This window comes from Cebidichthys violaceus, unplaced genomic scaffold, assembly GCF_023349555.1.
Source record: "Cebidichthys violaceus isolate CVI_PGR_0920_01 unplaced genomic scaffold, fCebVio1.0.p SCAF_32, whole genome shotgun sequence".
Classification (NCBI taxonomy): domain Eukaryota; kingdom Metazoa; phylum Chordata; class Actinopteri; order Perciformes; family Stichaeidae; genus Cebidichthys; species Cebidichthys violaceus.
Genome location: NW_027176506.1, coordinates 2,559,954 through 2,573,084, shown reverse-complemented (window position 1 = coordinate 2,573,084; position 13,131 = coordinate 2,559,954). Strand labels below are relative to the sequence as shown.

Genomic DNA, 13,131 nt, shown 5'->3' with positions numbered 1-13,131 from the left:
TACAAAGTTTTTAACGCGATCAATTAAACAGTAAACATTAGCCAAACACAAATTCTGGGCTCGTCCGGTAATTGGACCCCAGACCTCTCGCACCCTATGAGAGAATCATATCCCTAGACCAACGAGCCATTAAAACTGCTTAACGTTTGATGTCTGACTGACGAAATTCTCTATTGTTAGGCATGTGTATTAAGTCTTTGTCTCTTGGTAATAAAAAGATGCTGGGTGTTCTGCTAAGAAGATGAACCAGCTACACTTTTGCCAAGACTCTACCATACTGGTATGGGCACGACATTGGCTAAATTGTTGAAGAAAATTTACTTAAGATACAAAGTTTTTGGCTCGCTTAATTAAACAGTCAACATTAGCCAAACACAAATTCTGGGCTCGTCCGGGATCTGAACCCAGGACCTTTCGCACCCAAAGCAAAAATTATACCCCTAGACCAAGGAGCCTTTAAAAACTTCTCAATGTTTGATGTCTTTCTGAAGAAATTCTCTATTGTTAGGAATGTGTGTTAAGTGTTTGTCTCTTGGTATTAAAAAAATGCTGGGTGTTCTGCTAAGAAGATGAAACCATCTACACCTTTACTAAATCTCTACCATACTGGTATGGGCACAACATTGGCTAAATTGTGGAAGAAAATTTACTTCAGGTACAAAGTTTTTGGCTCGCTTAATTAAACAGTCAACATTAGCCAAACACAAATTCTGGGCTACTGGGGGATTTGGATCCAGGACCTCTCGCACAAGAAGTAAGAATCATACCCCTAGACCAACGAGCCATTGAAACTTCTCAACGTTTGATGTCTTCCTGACGAAATTCTCTATTGTTAGGCATGTGTGTTAAGTCTTTTTATCTTGGTAATAAAAAAATGCTGGGTGTTCTGCTAAGAAGACGAACCAGCTACACTTTTGCCAAGACTACCATACTGGTATGGGCACGACATTGGCTAAATTGTGGAAGAAATATTTTCTTAATGTACAAAGTTTTTGGCTCGCTTAATTCAAAAGTCAACATTAGCCAAACACAAATTCTGGGCTCGTCCGGGATTTGGACCCGGGACCTCTCGCACCCGAAGCGAGAATCATACCCCTAGACCAACGAGCCATTAAAACCAGTTAAGGTTTGATGTCTGACTGACGAAATTCTCTATTGTTAGGCATGTGTATTAAGTCTTTGTCTCTTGGTAATAAAAAGATGCTGGGTGTTCTGCTAAGAAGATGAACCAGCTACATTTTTGCCAAGTCTCTACCATACTGGTATGGGCACGACATTGGCTAAATTGTGGAAGAAACGTTTTCGTAAGGTACAAAGTTTTTGGCTCGCTTAATTTAACAGTCAACATTAGCCAAACACAAATTCTGGGCTCGTCCGGGATTTGGACCCAGGACCTCTCGCAGACACAGTGAGAATCATACCCGTAGACCACTGAGTCATTAAAACTGCTTAACGTTTGATGTCTTCCTGACGAAATTCTCTATTGTTAGGCATGTGTGTTAAGTCTTTGTCTCTTTGTAATAAAAAAAATGCTGGTTGTTCTGCTAAGAAGACGAACCAGCTACACTTTTACTAAGTCTCTACCATACTGGTATGGGCACGACATTGGCTAAATTGTGGAAGAAACGTTTTCTTAAGGTACAAAGTTTTTGGCTCGCTTAATTTAACAGTCAACATTAGCCAAACACAAATTCTGGGCTCGTCCAGGATTTGGACCCGGGACCTCTCGCACCCAAAGCAAGAATCATACCCCTAGACCAACGAGCCATTGAAACTGCTTAACGTTTGATGTCTTCCTGACGAAATTCTCTATTGGTAGGCATGTGTGTTAAGTCTTTGTCTCTTGGTAATAAAAAAAACTGAGTGTTCTGCTAAGAAGACGAACCAGCTACACTTTTACCAAGACTCTACCATACTGGTATGGGCACGACATCGGCTAAATTGTGGAAGAAACGTTTTCTTAAAGTACAAAGTTTTTAACGCGATCAATTAAACAGTAAACATTAGCCAAACACAAATTCTGGGCTCGTCCGGTAATTGGACCCCAGACCTCTCGCACCCTATGAGAGAATCATACCCCTAGACCAACGAGCCATTAAAACTGCTTAACGTTTGATGTCTTCCTGACGAAATTCTCTATTGTTAGGGATGTGTATTAAGTATTTGTCTATTGGTAATAAAAAAATGATGGGAGTTCTGCTAAGAAGACGAACCAGCTACACTTTTACCAAGACTCTACCATACTGGTATGGGCACGTCATCGGCTAAATTGTGGAAGAAACGTTTTCTTAAGGTGTAAAGTTTTTAACGCGCTCAATTAAACAGTCAACATTAGCCAAACACAAATTCAGGGCTCGTCTGGAAACTGAACACGGGACCTCTCGCACCCTAAGCAAGAATCATACCCTTAGACCAACGAGCCATAAAAGCCATTTAAGGTTTGATGTCTGACTGACGAAATTCTCTATTGTTAGGCATGTGTATTAAGTCTTTGTCTCTTGGTAATAAAAAGATGCTGGGTGTTCTGCTAAGAAGATGAACCAGCTACACTTTTGCCAAGACTCTACCATACTGGTATGGGCACGACATTGGCTAAATTGTTGAAGAAAATTTACTTAAGGTACAAAGTTTTTGGCTCGCTTAATTAAACAGTCAACATTAGCCAAACACAAATTCTGGGCTCGTCCGGGAGTTGGACCCTGGACCTCTCGCAACCAAGGCAAGAATCATAAACCTAGACCAACGAGCCATTAAAACCAGTTAAGGTTTGATGTCTGACTGACGAAATTCTCTATTGTTAGGCATGTGTATTAAGTCTTTGTCTCTTGGTAATAAAAAGATGCTGGGTGTTCTGCTAAGAAGATGAACCAGCTACATATTTGTCAAGTCTCTACCATACTGGTATGGGCACGACATTGGCTAAATTGTGGAAGAAACGTTTTCGTAAGGTACAAAGTTTTTGGCTCGCTCAATTAAACAGTCAACATTAGCCAAACACAAATTCTGGGCTCGTCCGGGATTTGGACCCAGGACCTCTCGCACACACAGTGAGAATCATACCCGTAGACCACCGAGTCATTAAAACTGCTTAACGTTTGATGTCTTCCTGACGAAATTCTCTATTGTTAGGCATGTGTGTTAAGTATTTGTCTCTTGGTATTTAAAAAATGCTGGGTGTTCTGCTAAGAAGACGAAACCAGCTACACTTTTACTAAGTCTCTACCATACTGGTATTGGCATAACATTGGCTAAATTGTGGAAGAAAATTTACTTCAGGTACAAAGTTTTTGGCTCGCTTAATTAAACAGTCAACATTAGCCAAACACAAATTCTGGGCTCCTGGGGGATTTGGACCCAGGACCTCTCGCACAAGAAGTAAGAATCATACCCCTAGACCAACGAGCCATTGAAACTTCTCAACGTTTGATGTCTTCCTGACAAAATTCTCTATTGTTAGGCATGTGTGTTAAGTCTTTTTCTCTTGGTAATAAAAAAATGCTGGGTGTTCTGCTAAGAAGACGAACCAGCTACACTTTTACCAAGACTCTACCATACTGGTATGGGCACGACATTGGCTAAATTGTGGAAGAAACGTTTTGTTAAGGTACAAAGTTTTTGACTCGCTTAATTTAACAGTCAATATTAGCCAAACACAACTTCTGGGCTCGTCCGGGAATTGGACCCAGGACCTCTCGCACCCTAAGCGAGAATCATACCCCTAGACCAACGAGCCATGAAAACACCTCAACATTTGATGTCTGCCTGACGAAATTCTTTATTGTTAGGCATGTGTATTAAGTCTTTTTCCCTTGGCATTAAAAAAAAAAGAGTGTTCTGGTAAGAAGACGAAACAATTACACTTTTACCAAGATTCTACCATACTGGTATGGGCACGACATTGGCTAAATTGTGGAAGAAACGTTTTCTTAAGGTACAAAGTTTTTGGTTCGCTTAATTTAACAGTCAACATTAGCCAAACACAAATTCTGGGCTCGTCCGGGATTTGGACCCAGGACCTCTCGCAGACACAGTGAGAATCATACCCGTAGACCACTGAGTCATTAAAACTGCTTAACGTTTGATGTCTTCCTGACGAAATTCTCTATTGTTAGGCATGTGTGTTAAGTCTTTGTCTCTTGGTAATAAAAAAAATGCTGGTTGTTCTGCTAAGAAGACGAACCAGCTACACTTTTACTAAGTCTCTACCATACTGGTATGGGCACGACATTGGCTAAATTGTGGAAGAAACGTTTTCTTAAGGTACAAAGTTTTTGGCTCGCTTAATTTAACAGTCAACATTAGCCAAACACAAATTGTGGGCTCGTCCGGGATTTGGACCCGGGACCTCTCGCACCCAAAGCGAGAATCATACCCCTAGACCAACGAGCCATTGAAACTGCTTAACGTTTGATGTCTTCCTGAAGAAATTCTCTATTGTTAGGCATGTGTGTTAAGTCTTTGTCTCTTGGTAATAAAAAAAACTGAGTGTTCTGCTAAGAAGACGAACCAGCTACACTTTTACCAAGACTCTACCATACTGGTATGGGCACGTCATCGGCTAAATTGTGGAAGAAACGTTTTCTTAAGGTGTAAAGTTTTTAACGCGCTCAATTAAACAGTCAACATTAGCCAAACACAAATTGAGGGCTCGTCTGGAAACTGAACACGGGACCTCTCGCACCCTAAGCAACAATCATACCCCTAGACCAACGAGCCATAAAAGCCATTTAAGGTTTGATATCTGACTGACGAAATTCTCTATTGTTAGGCATGTGTATTAAGTCTTTGTCTCTTGGTAATAAAAAGATGCTGGGTGTTCTGCTAAGAAGATGAACCAGCTACACTTTTGCCAAGACTCTACCATACTGGTATGGGCACGACATTGGCTAAATTGTTGAAGAAAATTTACTTAAGGTACAAAGTTTTTGGCTCGCTTAATTAAACAGTCAACATTAGCCAAACACAAATTCTGGGCTCGTCCGGGATCTGAACCCAGGACCTCTCGCACCCAAAGCAAAAATTATACCCCTAGACCAAGGAGCCTTTAAAAACTTCTCAATGTTTGATGTCTTTCTGAAGAAATTCTCTATTGTTAGGAATGTGTGTTAAGTATTTGTCTCTTGGTATTAAAAAAATGCTGGGTGTTCTGCTAAGAAGACGAAACCATCTACACTTTTACTAAATCTCTACCATACTGGTATGGGCACAACATTGGCTAAATTGTGGAAGAAAATTTACTTCAGGTACAAAGTTTTTGGCTCGCTTAATTAAACAGTCAACATTAGCCAAACACAAATTCTGGGCTACTGGGGGATTTGGATCCAGGACCTCTCGCATAAGAAGTAAGAATCATACCCCTAGACCAACGAGCCATTGAAACTTCTCAACGTTTGATGTCTTCCTGACGAAATTCTCTATTGTTAGGCATGTGTGTTAAGTCTTTTTATCTTGATAATAAAAAAATGCTGGGTGTTCTGCTAAGAAGACGAACCAGCTACACTTTTGCCAAGACTACCATACTGGTATGGGCACGACATTGGCTAAATTGTGGAAGAAACGTTTTCTTAAGGTACAAAGTTTTTGGCTCGCTTAATTTAACAGTCAACATTAGCCAAACACAAATTGTGGGCTCGTCCGGGATTTGGACCCGGGACCTCTCACACCCAAAGCGAGAATCATACCCCTAGACCAACGAGCCATTAAAACTGCTTAACGTTTGATGTCTTCCTGACGAAATTCTCTATTGTTAGGCATGTGTGTTAAGTCTTTGTCTCTTGGTAATAAAAAAAACTGAGTGTTCTGCTAAGAAGACGAACCAGCTACACTTTTACCAAGACTCTACCATACTGGTATGGGCACGACATCGGCTAAATTGTGGAAGAAACGTTTTCTTAAAGTACAAAGTTTTTAACGCGATCAATTAAACAGTAAACATTAGCCAAACACAAATTCTGGGCTCGTCCGGTAATTGGACCCCAGACCTCTCGCACCCTATGAGAGAATCATACCCCTAGACCAACGAGCCATTAAAACTGCTTAACGTTTGATGTCTTCCTGACGAAATTCTCTATTGTTAGGGATGTGTATTAAGTATTTGTCTATTGGTAATAAAAAAAATGCTGGGTGTTCTGCTAAGAAGACGAACCAGCTACACTTTTACCAAGACTCTACCATACTGGTATGGGCACGTCATCGGCTAAATTGTGGAAGAAACGTTTTCTTAAGGTGTAAAGTTTTTAACGCGCTCAATTAAACAGTCAACATTAGCCAAACACAAATTCAGGGCTCGTCTGGAAACTGAACACGGGACCTCTCGCACCCTAAGTAACAATCATACCCCTAGACCAACGAGCCATAAAAGCCATTTAAGGTTTGATATCTGACTGACGAAATTCTCTATTGTTAGGCATGTGTATTAAGTCTTTGTCTCTTGGTAATAAAAAGATGCTGGGTGTTCTGCTAAGAAGATGAACCAGCTACACTTTTGCCAAGACTCTACCATACTGGTATGGGCACGACATTGGCTAAATTGTTGAAGAAAATTTACTTAAGGTACAAAGTTTTTGGCTCGCTTAATTAAACAGTCAACATTAGCCAAACACAAATTCTGGGCTCGTCCGGGATCTGAACCCAGGACCTCTCGCACCCAAAGCAAAAATTATACCCCTAGACCAAGGAGCCTTTAAAAACTTCTCAATGTTTGATGTCTTTCTGAAGAAATTCTCTATTGTTAGGAATGTGTGTTAAGTATTTGTCTCTTGGTATTAAAAAAATGCTGGGTGTTCTGCTAAGAAGACAAAACCATCTACACTTTTACTAAATCTCTACCATACTGGTATGGGCACAACATTGGCTAAATTGTGGAAGAAAATTTACTTCAGGTACAAAGTTTTTGGCTCGCTTAATTAAACAGTCAACATTAGCCAAACACAAATTCTGGGCTACTGGGGGATTTGGATCCAGGACCTCTCGCATAAGAAGTAAGAATCATACCCCTAGACCAACGAGCCATTGAAACTTCTCAACGTTTGATGTCTTCCTGACGAAATTCTCTATTGTTAGGCATGTGTGTTAAGTCTTTTTATCTTGATAATAAAAAAATGCTGGGTGTTCTGCTAAGAAGACGAACCAGCTACACTTTTGCCAAGACTACCATACTGGTATGGGCACGACATTGGCTAAATTGTGGAAGAAACGTTTTCTTAAGGTACAAAGTTTTTGGCTCGCTTAATTTAACAGTCAACATTAGCCAAACACAAATTCTGGGCTCGTCCGGGATTTGGACCCAGGACCTCTCGCAGACACAGTGAGAATCATACCCGTAGACCACTGAGTCATTAAAACTGCTTAACGTTTGATGTCTTCCTGACGAAATTCTCTATTGTTAGGCATGTGTGTTAAGTCTTTGTCTCTTGGTAATAAAAAAAATGCTGGTTGTTCTGCTAAGAAGACGAACCAGCTACACTTTTACTAAGTCTCTACCATACTGGTATGGGCACGACATTGGCTAAATTGTGGAAGAAACGTTTTCTTAAGGTACAAAGTTTTTGGCTCGCTTAATTTAACAGTCAACATTAGCCAAACACAAATTGTGGGCTCGTCCGGGATTTGGACCCGGGACCTCTCGCACCCAAAGCGAGAATCATACCCCTAGACCAACGAGCCATTGAAACTGCTTAACGTTTCATGTCTTCCTGACGAAATTCTCTATTGTTAGGCATGTGTGTTAAGTCTTTGTCTCTTGGTAATAAAAAAAACTGAGTGTTCTGCTGAGAAGACGAACCAGCTACACTTTTACCAAGACTCTACCATACTGGTATGGGCACGACATCGGCTAAATTGTGGAAGAAACGTTTTCTTAAAGTACAAAGTTTTTAACGCGATCAATTAAACAGTAAACATTAGCCAAACACAAATTCTGGGCTCGTCCGGTAATTGGACCCCAGACCTCTCGCACCCTATGAGAGAATCATACCCCTAGACCAACGAGCCATTAAAACTGCTTAACGTTTGATGTCTTCCTGACGAAATTCTCTATTGTTAGGGATGTGTATTAAGTATTTGTCTATTGGTAATAAAAAAATGCTGGGTGTTCTGCTAAGAAGACGAACCAGCTACACTTTTACCAAGACTCTACCATACTGGTATGGGCACGTCATCGGCTAAATTGTGGAAGAAACGTTTTCTTAAGGTGTAAAGTTTTTAACGCGCTCAATTAAACAGTCAACATTAGCCAAACACAAATTCAGGGCTCGTCTGGAAACTGAACACGTGACCTCTCGCACCCTAAGCAACAATTATACCCCTAGACCAACGAGCCATAAAAGCCATTTAAGGTTTGATATCTGACTGACGAAATTCTCTATTGTTAGGCATGTGTATTAAGTCTTTGTCTCTTGGTAATAAAAAGATGCTGGGTGTTCTGCTAAGAAGATGAACCAGCTACACTTTTGCCAAGACTCTACCATACTGGTATGGGCACGACATTGGCTAAATTGTTGAAGAAAATTTACTTAAGGTACAAAGTTTTTGGCTCGCTTAATTAAACAGTCAACATTAGCCAAACACAAATTCTGGGCTCGTCCGGGATCTGTACCCAGGACCTTTCGCACCCAAAGCAAAAATTATACCCCTAGACCAAGGAGCCTTTAAAAACTTCTCAATGTTTGATGTCTTTCTGAAGAAATTCTCTATTGTTAGGAATGTGTGTTAAGTATTTGTCTCTTGGTATTAAAAAAATGCTGGGTGTTCTGCTAAGAAGATGAAACCATCTACACTTTTACTAAATCTCTACCATACTGGTATGGGCACAACATTGGCTAAATTGTGGAAGAAAATTTACTTCAGGTACAAAGTTTTTGGCTCGCTTAATTAAACAGTCAACATTAGCCAAACACAAATTCTGGGCTACTGGGGGATTTGGATCCAGGACCTCTCGCACAAGAAGTAAGAATCATACCCCTAGACCAACGAGCCATTGAAACTTCTCAACGATTGATGTCTTCCTGACGAAATTCTCTATTGTTAGGCATGTGTGTTAAGTCTTTTTATCTTGGTAATAAAAAAATGCTGGGTGTTCTGCTAAGAAGACGAACCAGCTACACTTTTGCCAAGACTACCATACTGGTATGGGCACGACATTGGCTAAATTGTGGAAGAAATATTTTCTTAATGTACAAAGTTTTTGGCTCGCTTAATTCAACAGTCAACATTAGCCAAACACAAATTCTGGGCTCGTCCGGGATTTGGACCCGGGACCTCTCGCACCCGAAGCGAGAATCATACCCCTAGACCAACGAGCCATTAAAACCAGTTAAGGTTTGATGTCTGACTGACGAAATTCTCTATTGTTAGGCATGTGTATTAAGTCTTTTTCTCTTGGCATTAAAAAAAACTGAGTGTTCTGCTAAGAAAACGAACCAGCTACACTTTTACCAAGACTCTACCATACTGGTATGGGCACGACATTGGCTAAATTGTGGAAGAAACGTTTTCTTAATGTACAAAGTTTTTGGATCGCTTAATTGTACAGTCAACATTAGCCAAACACAAATTCTGGGCTCGTCCGGGAATTGGACCCCAGACCTCTCGCACCCTAAGAGAGAACCATACCCCTAGACCAACGAGCCATTAAAACTGGTTAACGTTTGATGTCTTCCTGACGAAATTCTCTATTGTTAGGCATGTATATTAAGTATTTGTCTATTGGTAATAAAAAAATTATGGGAGTTCTGCTAAGAAGACGAACCAGCTACACTTTTACCAAGACTCTACAATACTGGTATGGGCACGTCATCGGCTAAATTGTGGAAGAAACGTTTTCTTAAGGTATAAAGTTTTTAACGCGCTCAATTAAACAGTCAACATTAGCCAAACACAAATTCAGGGATCGTCCGAAAACTGAACCCGGGACCTCTCGCACCCTAAGCAAGAATCATACCCCTAGACCAACGAGCCATTAAAACTGCTTAACGTTTGATGTCTTCCTGACGAAATTCTCTATTGTTACGCATGTGTGTTAAGTATTTGTCTCTTGGTAATAAGAAAATGCTGGGTGTTCTGCAAAGAAGACGAACCAGCGACACTGTTGCCAAGAGTTCACCATACTGGTATGGGCACGACATCGGCTAAATTGTGGAAGAAACGTTTTCTTAAGGTACAAAGTTTTTAGCTCGCTTAATTTAACAGTCAACAATAGCCAAACACAACTTCTGGGCTCGTCAGGGAATTGGAGCCGGGACCTGTCGCACCCTAAGCAAGAATCATACGCCTAGACCAACGAGCCATTAAAACACCTCAACATTTGATGTCTTCCTGACGAAATTCTTTATTGTTTGGCATGTGTATTAAGTCTTTTTCTCTTGGCATTAAAAAAAACTGAGTGTTCTGCTAAGAAGATGAACCAGCTACACTTTTGCCAAGACTCTACCATACTGGTATGGGCACGACATTGTCTAAATTGTTGAAGAAAATTTACTTAAGGTACAAAGTTTTTGGCTCGCTTAATTAAACAGTCAACATTAGCCAAACACAAATTCTGGGTTCCTGGGGGATTTGGACCCCGGACCTCTCGCACCCGAAGCAAGAATCATACCCCTAGACCAACGAGCCATAAAAGCCATTTAATGTTTGATGTCTTCCTGACGAAATTCTCTATTGTTAGGTATGTGTATTAAGTCTTTTTCTCTTGGCATTAAAAAAAACTGAGTGTTCTGCTAAGAAGACGAACCAGCTACACTTTTACTAACTCTCTACCATACTGGTATGGGCACGACATTGGCTAAACTGTGGAAGAAACATTTTCTTAAGGTACAAAGTTTTTGGCTCGCTTGATTTAACAGTCAACCATATCCAAACACAAATTCTGGGTTCGTCAGGGAATTGGAGCCGGGACCTCTCGCACCCTAAGCAAGAATCATACGCCTAGACCAACGAGCCATTAAAACACCTCAACATTTGATGTCTTCCTGACGAAATTCTTTATTGTTTGGCATGTGTATTAAGTCTTTTTCTCTTGGCATTAAAAAAAACTGAGTGTTCTGCTAAGAAGACGAACCAGCTACAATTTTACCAAGGCTCTACCATACTGGTATGGGAACGACGTTGGCTAAATTGTGGAAGAAACGTTTTCTTAAGGTACAAAGCTTTTGGCTCGCTTAATTTAACAGTCAACATTAGCCAAACACAAATTCTGGGCTCGTCCGGGAGCTGGACCCGGGACCTCTCGCACCCTAAGCGAGAATCATACCTCTAGACCAACAAGCCAATAAAACACCTCAAAATTTGATGTCTTCCTGACGAAATTCTTTATTGTTTGGCATGTGTATTAAGTCTTTTTCTCTTGGCATTAAAAAAAACTGAATGTTCTGCTAAGAAGACGAACCAGCTACACTTTTACTAACTCTCTACCATACTGGTATGGAAACGACATTGGCTAAATTGTGGAAGAAACGTTTTCTTAAGGTACAAAGTTCTTAGCACGCTCAATTAAACAGTCAACATTAGCCAAAAGCAAATTCTGGGCTCGTTCGGGATTTGGACCCGGGACCTCTCGCACCCGAAACAAGAATCATACCCCTAGACCAACGAGCCATTTTAAACACTCAAGGTTTGATGTCTGAATGACAAAATTCTCTATTGTTAGGCCTGTGTATTAAGTCTTTGTCTCTTGGTAATAAAAAGATGCCGGGTGTTCTGCTAAGAAGACGAACCAGCTACACTTTTGCCAAGACTCTACCATACTGGTATGGGCACGACATTGGCTTAATTGTGGAAGAAACGTTTTCTTAAGGTACAAAGTTTTTAGCGCGCTCAATTAAACAGTCAACATTAGCCAAACACAAATTTTGGGCTCGTCCGGGATTTGGACCTGGAACCTCTGGCACCCAAAGCAAGAATCATACCCCTAGACCAACGAGCCATTCAATCCATTCAAGGTTTGATGTCTGACTGACGAAATTCTCTATTGTTAGGCATGTGTATTAAGTCTTTGTCTCTTGGTATTTAAAAAGATGCTGGGTGTTCTGCTAAGAAGATGAACCAGCTACACTTTTGCCAAGACTCTACCATACTGGTATGGGCACGACATTGGCTAAATTGTTGAAGAAAATTTACTTAAGGTGAAAAGTTTTTGGCTCGCTTAATTGAACAGTCAACATTAGCCAAACACAAATTCTTTGCTCGTCCGGAATCTGAACCCGGGACCTCTCGCACCCAAAGGAAGAATCATACCCCTAGACCAACGAGCCATTAAAACTGCTTAACGTTTGATGTCTTCCTGACGAAATACTCTATTGTTAGGCATGTGTATTAAGTATTTGTCTCTTGGTAATAAAAAAATGCTGGGTGTTCTGCAAAGAAGACGAACCAGCTACACTTTTGCCAAGACTCTACCATACAGGTATGGGCACGACATCGGCTAAATTGTGGAAGAAACGTTTTCTTAAGGTACAAAGTTTTTAGCTCGCTTAATTTAACAGTCAACAATAGCCAAACACAACTTCTGGGCTCGTCCGGGAATTGGACCCAGGACCTCTCGCACCCTAAGCGAGAATCATACCCCTAGACCAACGAGCCATAAAAGCCATTTAAGGTTTGTTGTCTGACTGACGAAATTCTCTATTGTTAGGCATGTGTATTAAGTCTTTGTCTCTTGGTAATAAAAAGATGCTGGGTGTTCTGCTAAGAAGATGAACCAGCTACACTTTTGCCAAGACTCTACCATACTGGTATGGGCACGACATTGGCTAAATTGTTGAAGAAAATTGACTTAAGGTACAAAGTTTTTGGCTCGCTTAATTAAACAGTCAACATTAGCCAAACACAAATTCTGGGGTCGTCCGCGATCTGAACCCGGGACCTCTCGCACCCAAAGCAAGAATCATACCCCTAGACCACGGAGCCTTTAAAGGTTTCTTAACGTTTGATGTCTTTCTGAAGAAATTCTCTATTGTTAGGAATGTGCGTTAAGTATTTGTCTCTTGGTATTAAAAAAATGCTGGGTGTTCTGCTAAGAAGACGAAACCAGCTACACTTTTACTAAGTCTCTACCATACTGGTATGGGCACAACATTGGCTAAATTGTGGAAGAAAATTTACTTCAGGTACAAAGTTTTTGGCTCGCTTAATTAA

The 13,131-nt window shown here is 40.7% G+C and overlaps 7 non-coding genes across 7 annotated transcripts; all 7 read right to left on the bottom strand.

Annotated features, from left to right (window-relative positions):
* Positions 1 to 1,038: 1,038 nt before the first annotated feature.
* On the bottom strand, positions 1,039 to 1,110 carry trnap-cgg (transfer RNA proline (anticodon CGG)). Its single transcript has one exon. It is a non-coding gene; the product is annotated as a tRNA-Pro (tRNA).
* A 2,551-nt stretch (positions 1,111 to 3,661) lies between these two features.
* On the bottom strand, positions 3,662 to 3,733 carry trnap-agg (transfer RNA proline (anticodon AGG)). Its single transcript has one exon. It is a non-coding gene; the product is annotated as a tRNA-Pro (tRNA).
* A 584-nt stretch (positions 3,734 to 4,317) lies between these two features.
* trnap-ugg (transfer RNA proline (anticodon UGG)) lies at positions 4,318 to 4,389 on the bottom strand. The gene has a single exon. It is a non-coding gene; the product is annotated as a tRNA-Pro (tRNA).
* Positions 4,390 to 5,626: 1,237 nt separating this feature from the next.
* On the bottom strand, positions 5,627 to 5,698 carry trnap-ugg (transfer RNA proline (anticodon UGG)). Its single transcript has one exon. It is a non-coding gene; the product is annotated as a tRNA-Pro (tRNA).
* Positions 5,699 to 7,593: 1,895 nt separating this feature from the next.
* trnap-ugg (transfer RNA proline (anticodon UGG)) lies at positions 7,594 to 7,665 on the bottom strand. The gene has a single exon. It is a non-coding gene; the product is annotated as a tRNA-Pro (tRNA).
* Positions 7,666 to 9,230: 1,565 nt separating this feature from the next.
* On the bottom strand, positions 9,231 to 9,302 carry trnap-cgg (transfer RNA proline (anticodon CGG)). Its single transcript has one exon. It is a non-coding gene; the product is annotated as a tRNA-Pro (tRNA).
* A 3,202-nt stretch (positions 9,303 to 12,504) lies between these two features.
* trnap-agg (transfer RNA proline (anticodon AGG)) lies at positions 12,505 to 12,576 on the bottom strand. The gene has a single exon. It is a non-coding gene; the product is annotated as a tRNA-Pro (tRNA).
* Positions 12,577 to 13,131: the final 555 nt, after the last annotated feature.